The 24,179-nt window shown below is 35.5% G+C and overlaps 1 pseudogene; it reads left to right on the forward strand.

Moving 5' to 3' along the window:
• Nucleotides 1-355: 355 nt before the first annotated feature.
• Nucleotides 356-22,604, forward strand: LOC148761143 (putative wall-associated receptor kinase-like 16; annotated as a pseudogene).
• Nucleotides 22,605-24,179: the final 1,575 nt, after the last annotated feature.

The raw sequence follows: 24,179 nt of genomic DNA on the forward strand, positions 1-24,179 counted from the left end.
CATCAAGTGTTCACAAGTTGAGGATGAACTTTTGGGGGAAGAATATACTCCAACGTAGAAAAATTACGATTGATTGAAGGACACGCAAGCCAATTTTCAAGTTTATGACCAATTAGTTTTTTTTTCCATAAGAAACATATTAAACTTTGAAAATAGAAAGAAAGAGTCTGCGCCATATAATTGACCATATGACTTGGTTATTGTGCACCCTCGCTTGGGTCACGTTGTCAAGACGTTTGGAGCTTCCCAGTCAATGGCTTTGAAATATTATTCAAGCAAGGTTTCCTATAAATTAGTGGCCAATAATTGGTTGTTCTCCAATTTATCCTAGATATTGCCGAGAGAGGGAGAAAAAAGAGTCATGGGCTTGCATAGAATCTCTAAGGAGCTTGCCCTGTTTGCAGTTACGCTCACATTAATAGCAACATCAGTAGCAGCTCAAGCGAAACCCCGCTGCCAAAGCCACTGCTGTAATATCCGCATCCCATACCCCTTTGGTACAGGCAATGATTGTAACATCAGTACAAACTTTTTCATCAGATGCGACACCACTTTCGACCCCCCCAAAGCATTCTTAACTACTAGTAACCTTGAAGTTCTCAACATCTCTCTCGATGGCCAGTTGTGTATTCTTCCTAATTGACCAAGTTATGCTTGTTATAACTGTCGTAACATGTGAGTCCGAAAACTTAACCGTCAGATGTGAGTGAAAACACATTAAATACTAGGAGTCGTTATCAATTTTTTTTTACTAGATGTGATTAGTCACCTATTGACTCGATTCTAATCGACGAATTCTTAAATTAATTTTAAGCCCCGTCGATAGAATTTTAAACTAGTCTACGTTTTTCTAGATCTAGATTCGGAAGTACGATTATACTCGGGAAAGGATTAGCATCCCCGGAACGCCCGTTCTATGAACGGTACCATTTTTAGATTATCTTATTAGGTTTTAATTTTTTAAGTTCACTATATTTTTTTAGTTATTATTCTCTTATTTTATCTCCTATTTAACCTAAAATGGAATGCAAATGTAAGGCGAGATGAAATGCATGGCGTGAGATAAAAAATATCGGACGAATGACCTTTTATCGAGGACGTTCTCTCGAATCCGCCCATCATACTGGTGGGATCTGGGGTGTTCTCTCACCTAGGAAATTATCCGAGAAACTCGTCTTCGCAAATTCAACGAATAATTTCCATCATCGGGGTTATCGTACGTTTTCTTTAAAAGTAATATTTTCGTGAATAATGAACCTAATACGAGCGAAAACCTTTTATTAAATATGTTTCTCGAGCCCTCTCATCATACTGGTGGGACTCGAAGATATTTTTTCACCTAGAGAACTTATCGAGAAATACTCGCCTTGGCAAGATCCTCGAAAAATCCCATCATCGGGGCTCAAACTCGAAAACAAAAATATTTATATGCAATGATATGCATGATGCAACATATATATGTTATGCTAATGCAATTATCTATTTTTTTGTCATTTTTTATTATTTAATTATTATTTTCATTTTATTTCATATTATCATATTTTTTATTTTTTTATTCTCCTATATTTATTTTTTTATATTCTAAGTTTCTCCTATATATTCCTTGATATTTCTTTTCTTATTAACTTTACATAATATTTATTAATTTATACCTTATACCATTAGATATTTAATACTTGATTTTAAATCATTTAGTGTTTTGGGTTTTCCTCATTAATAGTTTTTATTATTTGTCTATTTATTTAATGTCATGGATATTACCTTTTCACAAATTTATTATATACATATCTGAATCATTATCATTATTGTTTTATTTTATTTATTTTTCATTTTTCTTCCCTTTTTATCTATTATTTGTTTATTTATTTATTTTGATGATTTTGTGTTGTTAATTTTTTATTTTTATAAAAAATTTCTAGATCTCAAAATTGAGGCCCTCCCATCGTACTGGTGGAGTCCTAATTCGGATTCCGAACCTAAGAAAAATTGGCTCGGGATTGCGACTTCTCGCATCCAGACCGATCATCCCATCATCGGTATTAAATTAAACAATTATTTTATTAATAATTCTTTATCTTATCCTATTTTAATTCTATCTCCATTTATACCCATCTCCATTTTATATATAGAACTATCTTTTCACCCAATTGATAATTTCATATTTTATTTTATTACATTTTGATTCTAATTCTTCCTAACTTATTTTCATTCCTATTGTCTCTACATAAATTTACATAACTATGTATCTCATAAATATGTTCCACATTTCATCCTTTCCCATACTTATATTTTTTCTAAACAATATTCTAAATCAAAATATACAATCCTATTATATGCATTTATTATTAATCTAAATAAATCAATTCTTAACATTAAATGTTTACTGTTCCTATATTTACTAAACTAAATCTATTAATTTTCAGTGACTAAGTGTTTGTTTATTTCTCTATGTATATTATGCTTGGATCTGTTTTTATAATTAAATAACTATTTTATCTAATTTTGTTATTATTATATAGAATATATGTACTCTTATATTTTACCATCTTTTTTTTTTGTATCATTGAATGTAGTATTTTTACCTATTTTCTATATTATTTTTTATATATGTTTTTTTTTTCTCTTGATACTTAATCATTTAATCATTTTCATTTTTTATATGTATCTTTTCTTTTATTCTACCTAATAACCTACTAAAAATAATTTGTCTTCCTACCTAACATTGGGCCCAGCACAATCACAAAGACCAAATCAAAAAAGCCAAAGATTTACCTCTTATGGGCTAAAAGCGGCCCAAGACAGCTGGCCACTCCAAAAGATCCGACCGGCCCCTTTTTGGCTCCAACACTCCACCAGCAAAACGGCGTCGTTTAGAGATCTCCAAAAGCTGCCCCTTTTATTATTATTTTCTTTTCTTCTTTTCTTTTTTCCTTCTTCCATTGTCTATCTCACTCTTTCTTCTCTCTAAAAACCAAAATTTTTGACAACTAAACAATCGGTTTACCCCCTCACCGGTAACACCTTTTTCGTACGTCGGTGGCTCCTAGATCGGCATCACCCTTCTCTACCGCTTGGAGTCATCGGCGTCCCTCAACCACTTTAAAAAAACTCTCTTTAGCCGACCCCTTTTTGTCGACTGGGTTCTTCCTCTCACAAAACCACCGATCGACTCCTCAATCGACGTCGATTGACTTCTCACCTCTCCCTCCTTTGGTCGGCAACAATCGGCTCCCTTTTCACTCTCTCTCTCTGCCGATCGGCTTTCCTCTCCTCTCTATATGTACCGCCGGTCAGGATACCCAACAGCCTAAAACGTCTCCCAAAACAACTGCCCCAAAACCCCTCTCAATCTCCCTAAAAATCAACTAAAAGTTTCCTTAAAACAAGATCAGCTACTCTCCTCCCCCATTACGTATTTTTTTATGATTTTTTTTTTTGGTTAAGAACTTGTGGTTATGGCTGCTATATTAGATTTTTTTGGTTTTTGATACTGCTAGGTTTTGGGTTGCTAAGGATTCCTACGGTTTTTCGATTCAATTTTTGGCTCCCCCCTCGAATGCTATAGTACCTTCTCCCCTTTATACTCGGTTCTTGGCCTCTTTAGGGGGCACGCTCCATTACCTTGCCAAACGCGAGTTTTTCGCGTCTAGCACTATAGTGGTGCTACTGGCAAGGGCGTCCGTGCTCTGCCAGTACTCTTTTTTAAAAAAAAAAAAATTATTCAGTTAATTAATTTTTAATTAATATTTAACTTTTATTTATTATTTGTCAAAATTTAAGTGTCTACAACTGCCTCTCTTTGCACATTTCAATAATCCAAAATAGTGCAAAGACGTGACACTGTACTTGACTTAAAATTTCTTAATTCTCTTACCAAAGCTTTTTTCTCTTTTTTTTTGGGTTTTTTTGTTTTTTTTATCTTTATCTTTTTTTATCTTTTTTCTTTTCTTCTATTTTTTTTGTGTGTTTTTTTTCTTTTTGTTTTGTTTGTTTAAGAGAAAAAAGAGACTCTTAGGTAACGAAACTTTAAAAAATGAACTCCTCAAAGCTGAGTCAATGAAACTTTAAAAATAAACTCCTCAAAGCTGAGGCAACAAGACTTTAAAAAATGAACTCTTCAAAATTGAGGCAACGAAAATTTTAAAAATGAACTCTTCAAAGCTGAGGCAACTATATTTTAAAAATGAACTCCTCAAAGCTGAGGCAACGAGACTTTTAAAAATGAACTCCTCAAAGCTGAGGCAATAAAATTTTTAAAAATGAACTCCTCAAAGTTGAGGCAACGAGACTTTTAAAAATGAACTCCTTAAAGCTGAGACAACGAGACTTTTAAAAAATGAACTCCTTAAAGCTGAGGCAACGAGACTTTTAAAATGAACTCCTCAAAGCTGAGGCAACGAAACTTTAAAAAAATGAACTTCTCAAAGCTGAGGCAACGAAACTTTAAAAATCTTGAGACTAATTATCTGAAATTTTTCAAAATGGTTCTCAAATTAACCAAGGCTTGATGTCTTTGCATGGTTTTTGTGTTGCATGGATTTTTACCTTTCCCAATGCATAGAAATATGTGTGAATGTTGACTATTGCACAAAAAATTTTCGACCTCACTGTTGCATGGTCATGTGCATGCATGTATGATGGCATGACAAGAGGAAAAATTACCTTTATCTCATCATTTCATTTCAGTGTCTTCATCTATTGAAAACCATTCTTCCTATCTTTGCACAGTCTTCTATGATTTTTGTGCAATTGCCAATCACTTTATCACAAAAGAACTTTCATGCTAGTCTTGTCATATCATTCCCAATTCTTGCAGTTATTTCCTGAAGATCGACATCCCCATGAGATCATGTATAAATTCAAATTTGATTTCAAAGGTTCCATACCTCTCGATCCTTGAGAAAAGATTCACAAAAATGTTTATCTCATCATTTAAATCTTTTGATCCTCTATTACAATAGCAAAAGCTACTTTACAAAAATGAAGAATTCTCCATTACTTTCAAAGCATCTTGAATTTTGATAAAATTTCCCCACAAAACTAATTTTTTATGACTAAAGGTAGTTAAAGTTTGGAAGAGAACTGAGTCAATTTGACATCTTTCCAACATGTGACACTTAAATCTCTTGAAAATTGATGATTACTGATTGAAATGATTTTGGATGAGCCAAATGATAATCTGGTCTTTCATATGCATTGGATGGTTTAACACATCAGGGTCTTGGTCAACAATAAAAGTTTTTCACCATTCATGGGGAGAAAAAGAAGAAAAGTTGAAGTTTATTTGTCTAAGCTCACAAAGGTATGTTGATTTAGGATCAAATTTGACACTCTCTAAGCCTCATGATGTGTGGAAAGATGATAAATGTCAAGACCAGTTATTACAAGTTTAATATTGCATAAGGCTATTTTGACAGAGATAGGCTCAAAATTCAGTACGGATTTTTTTCAAATGATCTTGAATCTTTAAGGGTGTTTGAGAGTCTTAAACCCTTAGGAAGGTGTCCAACGGATTCATCTGCCTTGAAACAGTCTATCTCTAGTGTTTCTTGTTATCACCTTAGTTGGAGTCATGAGTGGTTTCATAAATTCCCATTTTCTCTCTAGACTACCCTTTCGAGTTTTCACCCTGAAGCTTCATTTTTCACACTTGCTTTTTTCTTTCCCCCTTTTTTCGTCTTCGCTCTAGATTGCCCATTCTGGTTTTCACCCTAGAGCTTCATCTTTCTCAATTGCTCTCTTTTTTTTTTTTGATTGATTGTTCCATCATGCACTTGAAAAACTCAAACTTAGTCCAAAATGATTTAAGGGATTCAAAAAGGTAATTTTAGCAAAGAAAAGAAGTCAAGGTTTCCTTTTTTATGTGATGGTCTCTTTCTATAAGATAACTCTTCAATTTAAGTATCCACACTTGATCAAAATGGACTTCTTCAAGCACGTAATGTAGGCTATGGTTAAGGGTTTTGAAAAAATGGATACAAAGGCCCAAAACCTGTATTTAAAGAGGATTAAACCAAGGATCATTTATTTCTGCACTAAGGACTCTTTTAAGACATTTGTCCTTTTTCAAAGCATACTTTTTTCACCATTTCTCTTCTATGCTTTTTCTTTCTTCCTTTCTTTTTTTCAATTTTCATTTTTACCTTTCTTTTTTTTTTTAACCTTCACATTGATGGATTGAGTTCGAAACTTTCAAGAACTCAAATTTGCATCGACTCCCCAAAATATAAAAGATGTTCATTTTTCCCTCAAAATGAATCTTCTATCATCCATGCCTTTTACAGACATTTTTCTTCATAATTGGCCCCCAATGTGGGAGGTGATCCTTGGTTAAGGTGCATTTTAGAGACAATTTAATAGGCTCAAAAGGGTAGCAAGTGGATAATTTCTCATTTGTGAAGAGGAAATGAAACATGGCTATTTATCCTCTCAACTATGGTTACTTATATTGAAGAGTAAACCCCTAAAAAGGAATAATTTAAGATCAAAGGTTGATTTTTCTTCCTTTTTTTTTTTCATTTTTGACACCATTTGGGTATTTCAAGTGCATAATGTCACTATCAACTTTCCTCACCATTCTCTCACTCTTTTATTTTTCACAACTGAAGATTGAATCAACCTTTCTAAAGTGAGAGGATTCATCAAGAATGTTTTCTTTCTTAATCAACCACTCAAATGAAGGCTTAGGAGACAACTCTTAACAATAAAGGTTCCTTAGAAGCCTTCAAAGATCTAATATCAGAACACCTTATCATGATCAACTCTTTTAAGAAACACTTTTGCTAAATGAGAGGGGAAAATGGCTATTTTTTAAAGCCAAGGTGTCTTGGAGGTATTGGGTAATTTTGTTTTAAGTCATCATGCCCCAAAATAAGATCAAGGATGGTTTTGAAAGGTTTACATTTGGCATACAGTTGAAAAAATTTTGAGAGGTTTTGGCATATTTGAGACTTTAGCATAGTCTTGACATTTATTAACCTACCACATTCAAAGTCTTTACAAGAGTGCCTGGTTTGCTTGATTTTTAAAGAAAAATTTTGCAAAACAATCAATTATAACATTGGTCATTGCCTAGACCAAGATCATTGTCTTTTGGTATCACATGATAAGGTTAATAAACCTTCAAAACTTTATTTCCTTTTGGACTCAAGTTCTTGAATATCCTTATTTGAATGGTCTTGGGCTCCAAAGTGTTTGAATAAATGGTTAGAAAATGTTTGCAATGACAAGTTTGTTCCAAACAGTAACCATCAATTCTTTCGAGATCATGTGCACATTTTATTGTAAAAAACCTTTTTCCTGTATGACCCTTTTTTTTCTTTTTTTTTTTTTGATCTTGTAAACATGTTATAAAACCTTTATTGAAACAAACGTATCACATCATAAAACTTTAAAAATTTTCATTCAACAAAAACATTAACACTTCAATTACCCTAACAAAATCCTACTCATGCCATGCATCTAACTACAAAATAAAAACTCCGAATCATTCATTTTTCCTACAAGTAATTTGCTTGAGACATGAGGCTTTTTCAACTTCCGAACAAGAGCCCACTCTACGGCATAACCGATTTCCAACGTTCCATAAGCTCAAGAGTCAAGCTGCCATCTTTGATGAGATTTTTAATTTTCTCTTTCAATTGCCTACACTTATCTGTTGAGTGTCCAATTGCCCCCATGTGATAGTCACATTTAACATTAGGGTCATAATTCCTTACGGATGGGTTTGGAACTATCTTCATTGACACCAGACTGAGGTATCGATTCTCAATTAGTATAGGCAAAAGTTTCAAGATTGGCATAGGCAATTTGCGAAGGTTGGGTTTTGGCAATGATTGAGGCATAAGTGGAGGTGTGGGTGCTCTTAGATGAAAAATTAGTTACGGAATTAGTTGATAGGGATACAGGCTATGTGAAATATGATTCTGAGTGGGGTTGGAAGGTTGGTTTGCAGGATGAAGATGGTATGGATTGATGCCCCATGGTTGCTCTTCACATGTGATAACTCGTGCCTCCCCTTTCCTTTTTTTTGAGGCATTACAATTTCCCATGCTATTGACATTATTCTCTTCAATTTTACCGTTCTTAATTACATTCTCAATCATCTGCATATTCAACTCGTCCATCCCTTTCATAAATTTGTCTAAACCCTAATCTTTACTTGGGATACTAAGTGAAATGTTGGTTCTATCAAAGACAGATTGGCCTTCCTTCAATGGTCGCTTGAGGAGTGGTTCAGTTTGAAGCGATTAAAATTCTTGAGGGTGAATTCCATTGATTTTGTTGAGACGTTCAACCATATCCATTAATTTGGCAATCTGCCCTTTCATCTCTCAAAGATCAAGTCCGAACTCTTCTTGATTTCGCTCTAGTGCGCTTATCCTTGCTTCCAATTGATGTTCCATATCCTTCAACCCCCTTAACTCAAATCAGATAAATTAGAAAAGAATTTTGAAATTTGACTAAAACCTTTCTAAATGTTTTCCATAAATGTGGATTTGTTTTATTCTCTTCAAACCTAATAAAATTGTGTGGTTTTTTATTATGGGAATAAATATAGCTAAAAATAAAGAAAAGATGAATATATGGATATGGATGCAAATATGTCATGTGTATGAATGCATGAAATGCAATGATGCTTTGATGAATGGATGAAGTGATATGCAATGGAGTACCCCCAAAATGTAAGAAAATTTAAATGCTGTACATGCAATGCGAGTACAATAAAAATCATTTAATTAAAAATCATGTAAAGTGAGAAGTGGAAGATCTACTCAAAATTAAAATCCCCCTTTTTTTTCTATTTATCTTCATTGGGTGAGTTTGAATTTTGGGCTGAATCTTTGGCTATCATATTTACTACTGATTCTGAAGCTTCCACATAGAATTCAATCATTGATTCGTCCATCATCCTTTGCACTTCTTTACGGAAGGAACTACAATCTTGGATTAAATGCCCCACACATCCTTTGTGGTATAAGCAATATGGTCCTCAGAGGTTTCCCAAATCATTCATGTCAGGACATTCTGGCCAAACTTCGAGCATGTCAGTCTTTACCAAGGCTTCAAACACTTTTTCCATGGGGATTTTCATATCCCGAATGTTCCTTTTAACATACACCTCCCCTTCAATCGCATTTACCCCTGCCCCAGCATGATTTGGCAATGGGTTGTTGTTAACGTTCTGTTCCAGCTTCTTTTCAAAGTTCAAGATTCTTACCTTGATCAACCCTTGCACCTTATGTTTAAATGATGTACAATTCTCGATCAAGTGACCTTCGACTCCATGATGATAATCACAATGGGTGGAAGCATCATACCATCTTGGGAATGGAGGTTTTAATGGCTCTATATATAAAGGTGCCACCAGATGATTTGCAACTAACTGAGTGAAGAGTTCAGCATATGGGATTGGGATTGGGTCAAACTGCACTTTCTCTTGCTTGTTTCACCATCCTCTTGATTCATCGACAGTATTATTGTTTGAATGTGTTATTTGTTGTGTGGTTGAAGTTGTAACGGGTGTGGAAGTAAGTGGGTGAATATTTATGGGGTAAAGTGTCCGTTAGATGAGAGCATATGGGTACATGTTAGAAAAGGCATTTGGCATGGGTGGATATAGGTATGGGCTTTGTGAAGTGTTGTTCACAACTGGGTAATAGGGGTATGGCAGATATGGTTGGTAAGGGTTGTAACTTCCTCCTTAGGGTTGTCCCGAAGTGATGGCTTGGGCTTCTCCTTCCTTCTTCTTAAAAGTTCTCCCTTTTTTCGTGTTTGTCGTATCACCTCCTTCTATCTTCCCTTACTTAATGGCAGTTTCTATCATCTTTCCTGAAATCACCATATCAGCGAAGTTTTTTATGGCACTACCGACCAACCGTTCATAATAAGGGGCCCGTAAAGTGTTAACCAACATTACGGTGGTCTCTTTCTCAGTCAATGATGGCTAAACTTGAGAAGCCACATTTTTCCATCTTTGAGCATATTCTTTGAAGCTTTCAGTGGGTTTCTTCTCCATGTTTTGTAAAGAAAGGCGATCCGGAGCCATATCTGTAACATGCTTATACTGAGCTACAAACACCCAAGTAAGGTCCTTCCATGTGTGGATTCAATTGCTGTCTAGTTGGACGTACCATTTTGCTGCAGCACCAGTGAGACTATCTTGGAAGCAATGTATCAAAAGCTTGTCATCATAGGCATATGCAGCCATCCTTCTACAATACATGGTGATGTGTGTGATTGGGCACTTGGTTCCATCATACTTTTCAAAGTCTGGAACTTTGAATTTTGGGGGTATAACCACATCTGGAATAAGACAGAGTTCGATTGCATCCATAGAATAATACATTCCCATTCCTTCTATCATGCATAGTCTCTCCTCCAAAAGGTTAAATTTCTAGTGGGTATCGGGATTGTCCTTCAATTCAACGGATCCACACTTGAGCTTCTCTTGTTCCTTTGGATCGTCCAGATCAGGTATAGAGATGGGATCTGAAGGACTTGTCCCTCCAATTGGCCTCTGTTAGGATAAGTTGGTGGTGGCCCTATAGGCATGGGCATCCCAAAAAATGGATATTGTCCTATCGATGGCATGGGGATAGACGCATTCCTTGCTGGTGGTGGTGTGAATCCTGGTGGATATACAGGATCTGTATTGGCTTCTGTCTGTTGAACATTCTGGCACACCAAAACTCCCCGCCACTCTCTTCCCTTTATCTGTCGACATCAACTCCAAAATCTTTGACAATTGACCCATGATCTCTTATTGCTTCTTCTCAATCTTGTCCATTCTCTCCGAGTGTTCGTCCCGTGTGATCTTAGAGCGAACTCTTGTGCTGTATCTGTGTAGGGTTCGTTTCTCTGGAATTTTGTTTTGATCTAGCTGATCGAGCTTTATGTGTGAGTTAGAATTTTATTGAAAAACATTGAATATTATTTCTTATTTAAATCATGCAATTATAATGCGAATGAAATGTATTGAAAAGAAAAATAGGAAAAATATTGGCCATCCAACATTTACCACAAGAAAATCCACATCAATAAAACTGAAATATCAGATTATATCATTGTCTAAAACCATTACATAACTATTAAAAGGAAAACCAATTTGGTCATATTGGTCCCTAACCATCCTGAGGTGATCGATCAATCGCTCACTCAATTTATCCCTCGGAAGAATCTCTCGCTTGAGTTCTTCGATCTTGTCTGCCATTACTTGCGCTCTAAATGCCACTTCTCTCATCTATCTTAGTATCCATTGCATTTCAGCTTCTTTCATTTGAAGGCTTTGTGTGCACAAATTATTTCTCTCCCTCAGCTGGAAATACTCTTGCCTTACTACTTCATGTTGTGTTTTGTAGCCCTCCATGGCAGTTTCCATCAAGCCGCAGTCATTTTTCAACTCTTGGATAGTCTGTTCTTGTCTTCATACCTTGTGCTGCAAAGTGTTGTTGACATTTTGGATTTCTTGCATTCTGGCTATCAGAGAAGAATTTACTAGGTTTGCTCCCTCAAACTTGCTTTGCCACTCATTCCGCTCTTCCAAAGCCATCCGTACCTTTTTTATCGTCTCTTTCTTCATTTCTTCTAGCTCATCCTCATGCTTCCGCTTCATATTCGCCATCTCTTTTTCAAGTCTCTTTCTTGTCAACTCACCCTCTAGCAGAACATCTTGAGGTTTTGGGCTAACCGGATGTTTTGATGGATTTTTCGAGGGACATATGACATCTTTCACCTTTTGGTCGTGCCAAGTATCATATCTTGTGGTGACTTCATCGGTAAACCTCCCTTGATCCACTCGGCACATTTTCTTTCAGTCTTGTGTAATTTCCTCAATTTTCCTTAACGTTTTCAGCTCTCCATATGTAAACTCTAACTGGTTGAGCTGGTGAGTCATGGGCACGAATTGCTCAGATCTGAACTGTCTTTGTACCATTATTGATGCATAGCTAATAGCTCTCCATGGTCCCATTAGCGGCACCCACGGCTTGTCCCCGCATTTATACATCACTTGCATTCGCGGCATCCATGGAGCTCTCCAAGTCACTTCAAAGCTCATTAACCTCCAGAGCCTTGCAACCCATTCTTCTTTCCTCTTGTAGTCGGGCCATTCACTTTCGCAGAACTCAAGGATAGGATAACTCGCAGACAGATAAAGCTTTCAAAATTTGCTCTTTTTGCATTCGAAGTGGCTTTTGATCCATATGGTTAAGAGTTGGGCACATCCGATGAATCGTCCCTCGTTTTTGCGTCGACAAAAATTCAAGGATCTGAAGGTTTCAGCTAAGATGGATGGTGCCGAGTTGATGCTCCTCGTCACCTGATCGAAAAAGTCTATGAATGATACCTCCACATGACCTAGAACCTTCGAGAAGATCACTAAGCCATAGATTGCCATCGCGAAAGTTAAGAGACCTTGTTCATCCTCCATGTGTTTTTTAATATATCTGTTCAAGAAACTCCACGGAAGGCATCTATGTCTATTTTTTTCTTCATATGCTAATCCACTTCTACCGTAGTCATTCCTAGCAACTTGGCCAACTTTCGTCGGTGTCCCATCTTCTAGGCCCTCTAATAGATCTTGCCAGGCTACATGTGATCTATCTAGAGTAGAGAGGAGTACTCTTCTATGGTAAGGGCCATATCCACCTTATTAAACACAAAGCAACGGTATGAAGGAACCCAAAACTGGACAATGGCTCAAAGCATCTGGTCATTAACAGGTACATATAAGAGCCATGCAATGTGTCCATACTTGCTCTGAAAGTTGTCTCGGTGAGCACATCTCCATTGTTCCCAAATTCCTATCATCTATGTGAAGTCATTCTGCTGAAGGTCCAGGTGAACTTTCTCAGGTAAAGTTAAGATATGTCCTTGGGTCAAACAGTCTCCTCTTTCTTGTTGAATCTGCCCCATCTGTAACTCTATCTCATAGTCATTTCTGTATATGTTGAGTGGACTTGCTGATGAAGATGCCATGGATGTAACCGGGATCTCTTAAGTTCGATATTGTGCAGCCAATATTTCTCCTATATGCAATTACGATGTATGCGAATGAACATGTAAAATGCACATGACAAGCAAAATAAACTTAAGTTAGTATGGTAAAAAGAAAAAATGGAGTGTTAAAAATAATGAGAGAATAATAAGTGATATCATGGGTATTATTAACGTCATTAGACATTATTTACTCCACGATATTTTATTATCTCTTGGGAAAATTTAAAATAGAGGGAGTGAAAGAGATTCCTCCATGTGTACCTACTTACAGGGTATATCCTCACGGGTAAGGCCCTACCTAGGGTTAAGCTACCTTGGTATTCTATATGCTGAGTTGGGATTATAGATAGAGCTAAAGTTCCCAAATCGTTCCTCACTATCGTCCACACGGACTAGTAAGGCACCCTAGTCCTCACCCATTACAAGCTTCAAACGGACTAGGTTCAATTTGAATGGGAGTCTTCACTAGCCCATACGGAGGTTATCACCTCACGAGAGCATAGCTGCTAAACTCCCTCCTAAAAATGGACATGGCTCGGGTAGAGGGCTTATGCATGAATATAGAATGTGTTGTGTGTGTGAAGAAAAACATCGAGTTCGAAGTAACAATCTCACATCCCTCTATCCAAAATCCACATAATTATTAAAAGCAATAAAGTAATAAATGCGAAATAAATGAATGCACCAAACAAAATATGCAGAACAAATCATTAACACTACGAAAACATCAAATTATTTATAGCCTTGGATAACCTATCATTATTTAATGGTTCGACTCTTGGAATCCCCAGTGGAGTCGCTAGCTATCGTAACGTGCGGGTCCGAAAACCCGACAGCCAGACGTGAGTGAAAACTCACTAAAAACTAGGAGTCGCCACCAATCTTTTTTCACTATGTGTGATTGGCCACCTATTGACTTTACTCTAATCGACGAATTCTTAAATTAATTTTAAGCCTCGTCGATAGAATTTTAAACTGGTTAACATTTTTCTAGATCTAGGTTCGGGAGTACGGTTATGCCCGAGGAAGGATTAGCACCCCCAGAATGCCCATTCCATGAACGGTACCATTTTTAGATTATCTTATTAGGCTTTAATTTTTTAAGTTCACTATATTTTCTTAGTTATTATTCTCTTATTTTATTTCTTATTTAACTTAAAATAGAATGCAAATGTGATGTGAGATGAAATGCATGGCGTGAGATAAAAAATGTCGGACGAACAACCTTTTATCGAGGACGTTCTCCCGAATCCGCCCATCATACTGGTGGGATCCGAGGTGTTCTCTCACCTAGGGAATTATCCGAGAAACTCACCTTCTCAAATTCAAAGAATAATTCCCATCATCGGAGCTATAGTACGTTTTCTTTAAAAGTAATATTTTCGTGAATAATGAACCTAATACGAGCGAAAGCCTTTTATTAAAGATGTTTCTCGAGCCCTCCCATCATACTGATGGGACTCGAGAACATTTTTTCACCTAGGGAACTTTCCGAGAAATACTCGCCTTCGCAAGATCCTCAAAAAATCCCATCATCCGGGCTCAAACTTGAAAACAAAAATATTTATATGCAATGATATGCATGATGCAACATATATATATGCTATGCAAATGCAATTATCTATTTTTTTGTCATTTTTTATTATTTAATTATTATTTTCATTTTATTTCATATTATCATATTTTTTATTTTTTTATTCTCCTATATTTTTTTTTATTCTAAGTTTCTCCTATATATTCCTTGATATTTCTTATCTTATTATTTTTACATAATATTTATTAATCTATACCTTATACCATTAGATATTTAATACTTGATTTTAAATCATTTAGTGTTTTGGGTTTTCCTCATTAATAGTTTTTATTATTTGTCTATTTATTTAATGTCATGGATATTATCTTTTCACAAATTTATTATATACATATCTGAATCATTATCTTTATTGTTTTATTTTATTTATTTTTCATTTTTCTGCTCTTTTTATCTATTATTTGTTTATTTATTTATTTTGATGATTTTGTGTTGTTAATTTTTTATTTTTATAAAAAATTTCGGGATCTCAAAATCGAGGCCCTCCCATCGTACTGGTGGAGCCTTAATTCGAATTTCAAACCTAGGAAAAATTGGCTGGGGATTGCGACTTCTCGCATCCCGATCGATCATCCCATCATCGGTATTAAATTAAACAATTATTTTATTAATAATTATTTTATTAATAATTCTTTATCTTATCCTATTTTCATTCTATCTCCATTTATACCCATTTCCATTTTATATATAGAACTATCTTTTCACCCAATTGATATTTTCATATTTTATTTTATTACATTTTGATTCTAATTCTTCCTAATTTATTTTCATTCCTATTGTCTCTACATAAATTTACATAATTATGTATCTCATAAATATGTTCCACATTTCATCTTTTCCCATACTTATATTTTTTCTAAACAATATTCTAAATCAAAATATACAATCCTCTTATATGCATATATTATTAATCTAAATAAATCAATTCCTAACATTAAATGTTTACTATTCCTATATTTACTAAACTAAATCTATTAATTTTCAGTGACTAAGTGTTTGTTTATTTCTCTATGTATATTATGCTTGGATCTGTTTTTATAATTAAATAACTATTTTATCTGATTTTATTATTATTATATAGAATACATGTACTCTTATATTTTACCATCATTTTGTTTGTATCATTGAATGTAGTATTTTTACCTATTTTCTATAATATTTTTTTAATATATGTTTTTTTTTTTAGTTTCTATTTTTCTCTTGACACTTAATCATTTAATCATTTTCATTTTTTATATGTATCTTTTCTTTTATTCTACCTAATAACCTACTAAAAATAATTTGTCTTCCTACCTAACATTGGGCCCAGCACAATCACAAAGACCAAATTAGAAAAGCCAAAGATTTACCTCTTATGGGCTACAAGCGGCCCAAGACAGCCGGCCCACTCTCAAAGATCTGACCGGCCCCTTTTTGGCTCCAACACTCCACCAGCAAAACGGCGCTGTTTGGAGATCTCCAAAAGCTGTCCCTTTTTTTTTCTTTTCTTTTCTTTTTTTTCTTCTTTCCTTCTTCTACCGTCTATCTCACTCTTTCTTCTCTCTAAAAACCAAACTTTCTGACAACCAAACAAATTGGTTTACCCCCTCACCGGTAACACCTTTTTCCTGCCCCGACGGCTCCTAGATCAACATCACCCTTCTCTGCCACTCGGCTTCACCGACGTCCCCCAACCACTCTAAAAAAACTATCATTAGTAGACCTTTTTTTGCCGGTTGGGTTCTTCCTCTCACAAAACCACCGATCGACTCCCCAATCGGCGCCGATTGACTTCTCACCTCTCCTTCCTTTGGTCGGCAACAATCGGCTCCCTGTTCACTCTCTCTCTCTGCCGATCGACTTTCCTCTCCTCTCTATATGTATCGTCGGTCGGGATACCCAACAGCCTAAAACGACTCCCAAAACAGCTGCCCCAAAACCCCTCTCAATCTCTCTAAAAATCAGCTAAAAGTTCCCTCAAAACAAGATCAGCTACTCTCCTCCCCCATTATGCATTTTTTGATGATTTTTTTTTGGTTAAGAACTTGTGGTTATGGCCACTAGATTAGATTTTTTTGGTTTTTGATACTGCTAGGTTTTGGGTTGCTAAGGATTCCTAGGGTTTTTCGATTCAATTTTTGGCTCCCCCCTCGATTGCTACAGTGCCCTCTCCCTTTTATACTCGATTTTTGGCCTCTGGAGGGGGCACGTTCCACTACCCTGCCAGACGCGAGTTTTTCGCGTTTGGCACTGTAGTGGTGGTATTGGTAGGGGCGTCCGTGCTCTGCCAGTACTCTTTTTTTTTTAATTATTCAGTTAATTAATTTTTAACTAATATTTAACTTTTATTTATTATTTGTCAAAATTTAAGTGTCTACAATAACTCAACCGAACCAAGCTCATCTATCAGTATACGGCTCGACCTTGCCAAATTCTCCATATCTCATACCAGCAACAAGTTCATGGCCATTGGTTGTGATACCTATGCCTACATTGAAGGTTCCGTGGGCCAAAAGTATTCAACCGGATGTCTATCATTTTGTAGTAACATTACGGATGTGATAAATGGATCTTGCTCTGGTATTGGCTGCTGCGAGACGTCTATCCCAAAAGGAGTGAAGAGTTATGAAATAAGTTTTAGCAGTCAAAACAAACATGCCGGTATATTGAGCTTCAATCCTTGCAGCTATGGATTCGTTGTGGCGAATGCAGCCTATAACTTCTCGACTTCAGATCTTAATAATGATAAATTGCATAACGAGACATTCCCAGTAATTCTTGACTGGACAATCGGGAATCTAACTTGCAAGGATGCTAAAAGGAATCCAAAAAACTATGCGTGCCAGGAAAATAGCGATTGTATAGACCCAAAAAATGGCCCTGGATATTTGTGCAAGTGTCCTGATGGTTCTAACGGTAACCCTTACCTCTCTCCTGGTTGCCAAGGTAAATAAAAACATCAACTTGTCCATTTTGGATTTAATTTGATGAATTTATCTTATTTCCATGGTCTGTTATAGCTTAATTAAAGGTGGCAATCGGGCGATTGGATTGAGTTTGGGGAGCAATTTTGAGTTAAAAGAAATTTCATTTTCAAGTTATTTTGAATTTAAATCAATTTAGATTTGTTTCATTCATGTTCGATATTCGAGTTATTTAAATTTGAACCATTAAAATAGATTTATTTTTGAGTTTAAATTGTTAATTTTAAAAATAAGATCAATTTAAATTTTTATTGTTTTATATTAATATTTCGAATTATTCACATTCATATCATTTTGAGTTTAGATTAATTTTAATTCCAGTTGTTTCAAATTTAAGTCAATTTGGGATAGGACTATTGACTTTTCTTGATCAATTTGAGTTAAAGTTGGGTTTGGGTTACTTTACCACCTCCCTCTCTCTATATATATAAGAAAGTATTATACTTTTGTGTTCAATATATATTTATAATTACGGATACCGGTAGTATTTGCTAATGATAATCAATATACTATTTTAATAAAAACTTTTGCATTTATTACACTCTTTTCATCAGCTTCAAAAGTAGACAACATAAATTATAAATTACTTTTCCAAAATATCACCTAGCATAACTCAGCGTTAGAGTAACCCCTGCTAACATTTCCTTTCTTTTTAAAATGTTTGAAAATTTTCAGATATTGACGAGTGTGGCGCATCGAATCTTTGCAATGGAACATGTCACAATGTACCTGGAAGTTATTATTGTTCATGCCCCGAGGGGTTTGAGGGTAATGGCTGGAAAAATGGAACAGGCTGCAGTCCTAAAGTCATCCCGCGCCGTCAGAGTTTACTCATTCTTGTTGTTGCACTAGGTTGGTACATATAAATGCTAGTATAATACTTTTTTCGTCTTTTTTTTTTTTGTCCCTTTAGAAATGAAAGTTTTCATTGATACTGGAAACTGCATGTGTAAGAAGTAATCTTTCATAAACATGGTCTTTGGGTCAATTTTTTCCTATATGAATCTCTCGTAATATCACTCTTTAAAAATAATGATTCAAATTAATCATATTGATTAAACCATTTTATAACGACTCTAAAAAGTCTAAGTCATTGAATATATAATGCATAAATCCTTTCATTCGTATATTGACTAATAGATGAAGATTATGACACATTATTTTTTCAATTATTCATTGAGTTTGTATCAATCGAACTTTTACATTCTTCTCTACAGGTACTTGAAAGTACTTTTAGTTTTTAAGGAGTCTTAAGTTTATCCCACACACACTCTATATATATGTGTGTGTGTTAGCTACAAATGGAATTTTAATAGACTATTTTTTTATTACTTACTAAACATATTTAAATCCACATGCTAATTAAGTGCTCTTGATTACAAGTAGTGGCATTGGCTTCTGTAGACACCCATTTAAAAAATAATAATAAAATATAAAATAAAATAATGAAAAAAAAAAAGAAATGGTTGGGCGTACGCCCAACCATCTCTTCCCCCAACCACCATGAGTAATGAGGGTTCTGGCTACCAACTCCTTGCTGCTAGAACTCCATTATCGGGTTGTCCAAATTTTTGGACAACTTGGTTTTTAAAGATTCACAACTTGCAAAAAAAAAGGGGGCATATTTTGAAAAACCAGAGAAAACGATCCAAAAAAAATCCTGAAAAAAAACATCAAAAAAAATAAAAAAAACCTAGTCTACCAACCAAAAACAACCACAAATTCTCAACCAAAAAAAACCACAGAACAATTAAAAAAATGAATCAAAAAATATGCAAAAAAAATAAGAGATGTAGGAGGTGACTATTGGGGCGTGGGTTTTGATTTTTTGGGAGGAGGTCTGGATTTTTAGGAGAGATTTTGGGTAACCGGTGGAGTGTTTTAGTTGGGTGGGTCAAATCTGGTGAAAGGAAAGGTGTGGCTGCCAACGTTAGAGGAAGGACACGGTCTACGCCGGTGAAGGGAGATTTGGAGTTTTGGGCTTGTAGCCGTCCAACGGAGAAAGATAGATTCGGTTAGGGAGCGGCACCGGCACAGTGAAAAGAGAAATAGGGGGTGTCGATCGGTGGTTTGGGAGAAAGAGTGAGGCGGCGTCGGTGACGTCGAACGGCTAATAAGGGCTTTTGTTTTGGGAATCCGGTGAGAAGGTTTTTAGAGAGGAGGAGGAGGGTCCGGCAGTTAGAGAGAGAAAGTGAGGGGAAGAAATGGGAAGAAAAGAAAGAAAATGAGGTTTTATATCTAAGGTTTAAAGTGAAACGGCGTTGTTTTGGGGAAGGTGTAGTGGTGATCAAAATGGTGTAGTTTTGGGAGGCAAAACGGCGTAGTTTTGGGAGAACTCAAAAGACTTTTCCCAAGTGCTTGAAACGGTGTTGTTTTGGACCTTAAGGGAGACTGCTAAAGCTGGTCGAGCCAAACCCAAAGGGAGCTATTGGGTTCCTTGGACGTTAGGCTTAAATAGTCTAAGTTTGGTATGGACTCCTTTGGACCTTATTATTTGGATTACTATTGAGTTATTTGTTTATTATGCTTATTGGGCCATTTAATTTTTTTAGTTTAGTTTTGGGTTATTTGTTTATTATTTTATTGGGCCATTTATTTTTTTTATCTAGTTTTAATTAGGTTTCTAAATTTAAAAGGTATGCTTTTAGTTTTATTTAAAGTCACTAATTAAAATAATAGCTAATTACTTGGATGATACCGATGATGGGATAATCGGTCGGGACACAAAGGGTCGCAATCTCGAGTTAATTTTTCCTAGGTTCGAAATCCGAATTAAGGCTCCACCAGTACGATGGGAGGGCCTCGATTTTGAGTTTTTGATTTTTTATTTTAAATAAATAAAATTTTACTACATAAAAAAATTAGTCAAAAATTAAAAAAATGATAAAAAGTATAAATAAATAATGAATAAATAAAAATTTTGTTTCACCAAGATAACATAGAATCACAAATAATTTATAATGTATCTAATTACAAAAAAGGAAAATATTGGAGAAACTTAGAATGAAAAAGATAAAAAAATAAATAACAAAAAAAATATAATAAATAAAAATAAACTTCACAAACATAGCATATATCTCTATTGTATCATGCAAATCATGGCATATAAACATTTTTGTCCACGAGTTAAGTCCCGATAATGGGATTTTTCGAAGATCTTGCGAAGGCGAGTTTCTCTCAGAAAGCTCTCCAGGTGAAAGGATGTCCCCGAGTCCCACCACTATGATGGGAGGGCTCAAGAAATATCTTTAATAAAAAGGCTTTTGCTCGTAATAGGTTCATGTTCACGAAAACATTATTTAAAAAAAAAACGTACAATAATCCCGATGATGGGATTTACCTAGTAAACTTGTAAAGGCGAGTTGCTAAGGGATTCTCTAGGTGAGAGAATACTTTTGGATCCCACTGGTATGATGGGCGGATTCGAAAAGTACACTCAATAAAAGATTTTCGTTTGGCATTATCCCAATTTTATGTCATGCATTTCACAATTGCATCATGTGCATGTTAAACCCATAAAAAATGAAATAAAATATTCTAATAAAAGATGAAATAAATAAATAATAATTAAGAAAATATAAGAATAAAATAAATATGTTAGGATAATATATGATTAAATGGTACTGTTCGTGGAATGGGCGTCACGGTGGTGCTAATCTTTCCTCGTGCTTAACAGTACTCCCAAACCCAAATCTAAAAGATACATAGACCAGTTTATCATTCTTTCGACAGACCTAAAATTAATTTAGGATTACGTCGAGTAGAACAAAACAGGGTGGCCAATTACACCTAGAGAAAAAAAGATTGGTGGCAACTTCCAAATCCCTCCACGTTTGGCTGTCGGGTTCTCGAACCCGCACATGATGACAACTTCTTTGCCCTGCTCTTGGGCATAACATTGTTGCATTTGATACTCAGACAACGGCAGATTGCCAAACTAAAAGAAAAATACTTCCAGCAAAACGGTGGCAATTTGTTGCAAGGCAAACTTTCCCAACGTGAAGGGTGCGGTGAAAAGGTTAAATTATTTGCAGCTGAAGAACTCAAGAAGGCAACAAATAATTATCATGAAAGTAGAATCTTAGGACAAGGAGGACAAGGAACGGTTTACAAAGGAATATTACTTGATAATCTAATGGTTGCCATAAAAAAATCCAGAATAGGAGATCATAGCCAAGTTGAAGCATTCATTAATAAAATATCTGTGCTCTACCAAATCAACCACAGAAATGTTGTCAAACTCCTTGGATGTTGTTTGGAGACACCGGTTCCACTGTTAGTCTATGAATATGTGACTAATGGATCCCTTTTTGACCATATGCATAATTTTGTTGGTGCCTCGTTTCTTCCATGGGTAGCTCGTTTAAGAATTGCCACAGAAACGGCAGAAACCCTTTCTTATTTGCACTCTGCTGCTTCTATTCCAATTATTCATCGAGACATCAAGTTGGCAAACATACTCTTAGATGAGCATTACACCGCAAAAGTTTCTGATTTTGGAGCATCAAGATTGATCCCATCCGACCAAGCACAAGTAACTACAATTGTTCAAGGAACTTTTCGTTACTTGGATCCTGAATACATGCATACAGGTCAATTGACTGAAAAGAGTGATGTCTATAGCTTTGGGGTTGTTCTTATAGAGTTACTGACGGCGTAAAAAGTGGTTTGTTTTGAAAGATCAGAAGACAATAAGGTTTTGCCTATGTACTTTGTTTCTTTGATGAAAGAGGACCGCTTGCTAGAAATTATCGATCCAAGGGTGATGAATGATGGAAACCTTGAGCATCTTAAAGAAGTAGCAGCTTTAGCTTGGAAATGTGTGCAAATGAAGGGAGGAAAGGTCGAGTATGAAGGAAGTTGCCCATGAACTAGCAAGACTGCAAGCAATGAAGAAACACCCTTAGGGTAAAAGTAATTTACACGCAGAAGAAGCTGAACACTTGCTTGGTGAATTGTGCAACAGTTACGATAATGGTGCATCTAGCAGCTCAGTGGGGTATGACAGCATAAAAAATCAAGTCACATTTGAACTTGAAGGTGCACGTTAAAAGCATAAATTATCATGTGCTAAAATGATTTCTTGTTTCCGTGTCCTATGATCTTTTGAATTTTTCCAACAGTTTTGTTTCTGGTTTTTTCCCCTAGTTGTTAGGGATTTTTGTTAAGTTAATACTTGCATGATAATGTACACTTGTCGGGCTTTTATTATACTTTGTTTAGATGTACTTGTCATTAGTCATGCATGTTTTCTCTTAATTCCATCTCTTACGTGTATAGCTGCATGAGTTTGTTGTCTTTATGTCATAACACTTCTGTTTATAGTATGTTACAAGTGTTAATCATGCTTGCTGCATATTTAACTTGTACTTCAATCTGATCAGTGAAGTATGTTTGCAGTTTCTTGTAACCATTGATTGTCTTTCTTTCAAGTTCAGTAAGCCTCTATTTTTTAGTTTTATAACAGAGCCTCTTTGCAACCTTATACTCTGTTATAGACTAGAAACATGACATGTTACTAGAGCTCTTGCAAGTGTAAGATCCCAGTTGGACTTGAAATACCAATAAACTCACCAAACATCTAAAGTCAAGCCACCACTCTTCAAATTTCTCAACCTTTAGCAATAAGTGGACTCCTATAGTATCTCACCCATCTCCACCAATCTTTGATGACAAACATTACTCAGTGTGGGTCATCAAGATGGAGCTCTATCTCAGAGGATATGACCTCTAGAATGCCATAGAATCTGATAAAGAGCTGCTTGCATTGAGAGATAATGCAACAATTACTCAGATTAAACAATACTCTGAAGAAATAGCACAGCGATATAAGGTTTTGTAAGGTTTTGTCCTTCCTTCATGCAACTGTGGCTAAGACAATATTTAGTAGAATCATGGGTTGCAAGACTGCAAAGGAAGCATGGAATAAACTCCAGGAGAAGTTTCAAGGCTCTACAAGAACCAAACAAATGTGGGCACAAACTCTTTGAAAATAGTTTGAGCTTCTCAAAATGAAAGACACTCAATCTGTCATGGACTATACCGATAAAGTTATGTGCTTGGTAAATCAGATTCGCATGCTAGGTGAAGACTTGAAAAAGGTACAGGTTGTTAAAAAAATTCTTAACAGTGTTCCAAAAAAATTTGAAGCGACGGTGTCCTCTTTAGAGCAAACTAAAGACTTGTCTCAACTCATTATTACTGAGCTAGTGAGTGCACTTGAAGCTTATGAACAAAGGACTTATAAACAAAGGACAACTGCACGTCAAGATACTACTGAGGGAAGTGCATTAGTCATTAAACACAAAGGGAAAGTCAACCTTGATTCTGGTTCCAAGAAAAATTCCAAAGAGAAAGATAAAAAGCCTTTCCAACCAAGTCATGCCTCTAACAAAAAAAGCAAGTTTAAAATGTGTTCTTGTTGCAAGAAACGGAATCATGCAGAAGAACATTGTTGGTTTAGGCCAGATGCTAAATGCAAAACTTGTAATGAAGTCAGTCACATGGAGAAAGTTTGTAAAAACAAACAAGTTGCGATAGATAAACCAGCAAATAAGACTAAAAAAGATGAAATGCCTAAAGAAACCTTGTTTATGGCACTAATAGATTCTCATCAAGTTAATAAT

The sequence above is a fragment of the Theobroma cacao genome, chromosome 8 (genome assembly GCF_053813885.1).
Source record: "Theobroma cacao isolate CCN51 chromosome 8, ASM5381388v1, whole genome shotgun sequence".
In the NCBI taxonomy this organism is placed as follows: domain Eukaryota; kingdom Viridiplantae; phylum Streptophyta; class Magnoliopsida; order Malvales; family Malvaceae; genus Theobroma; species Theobroma cacao.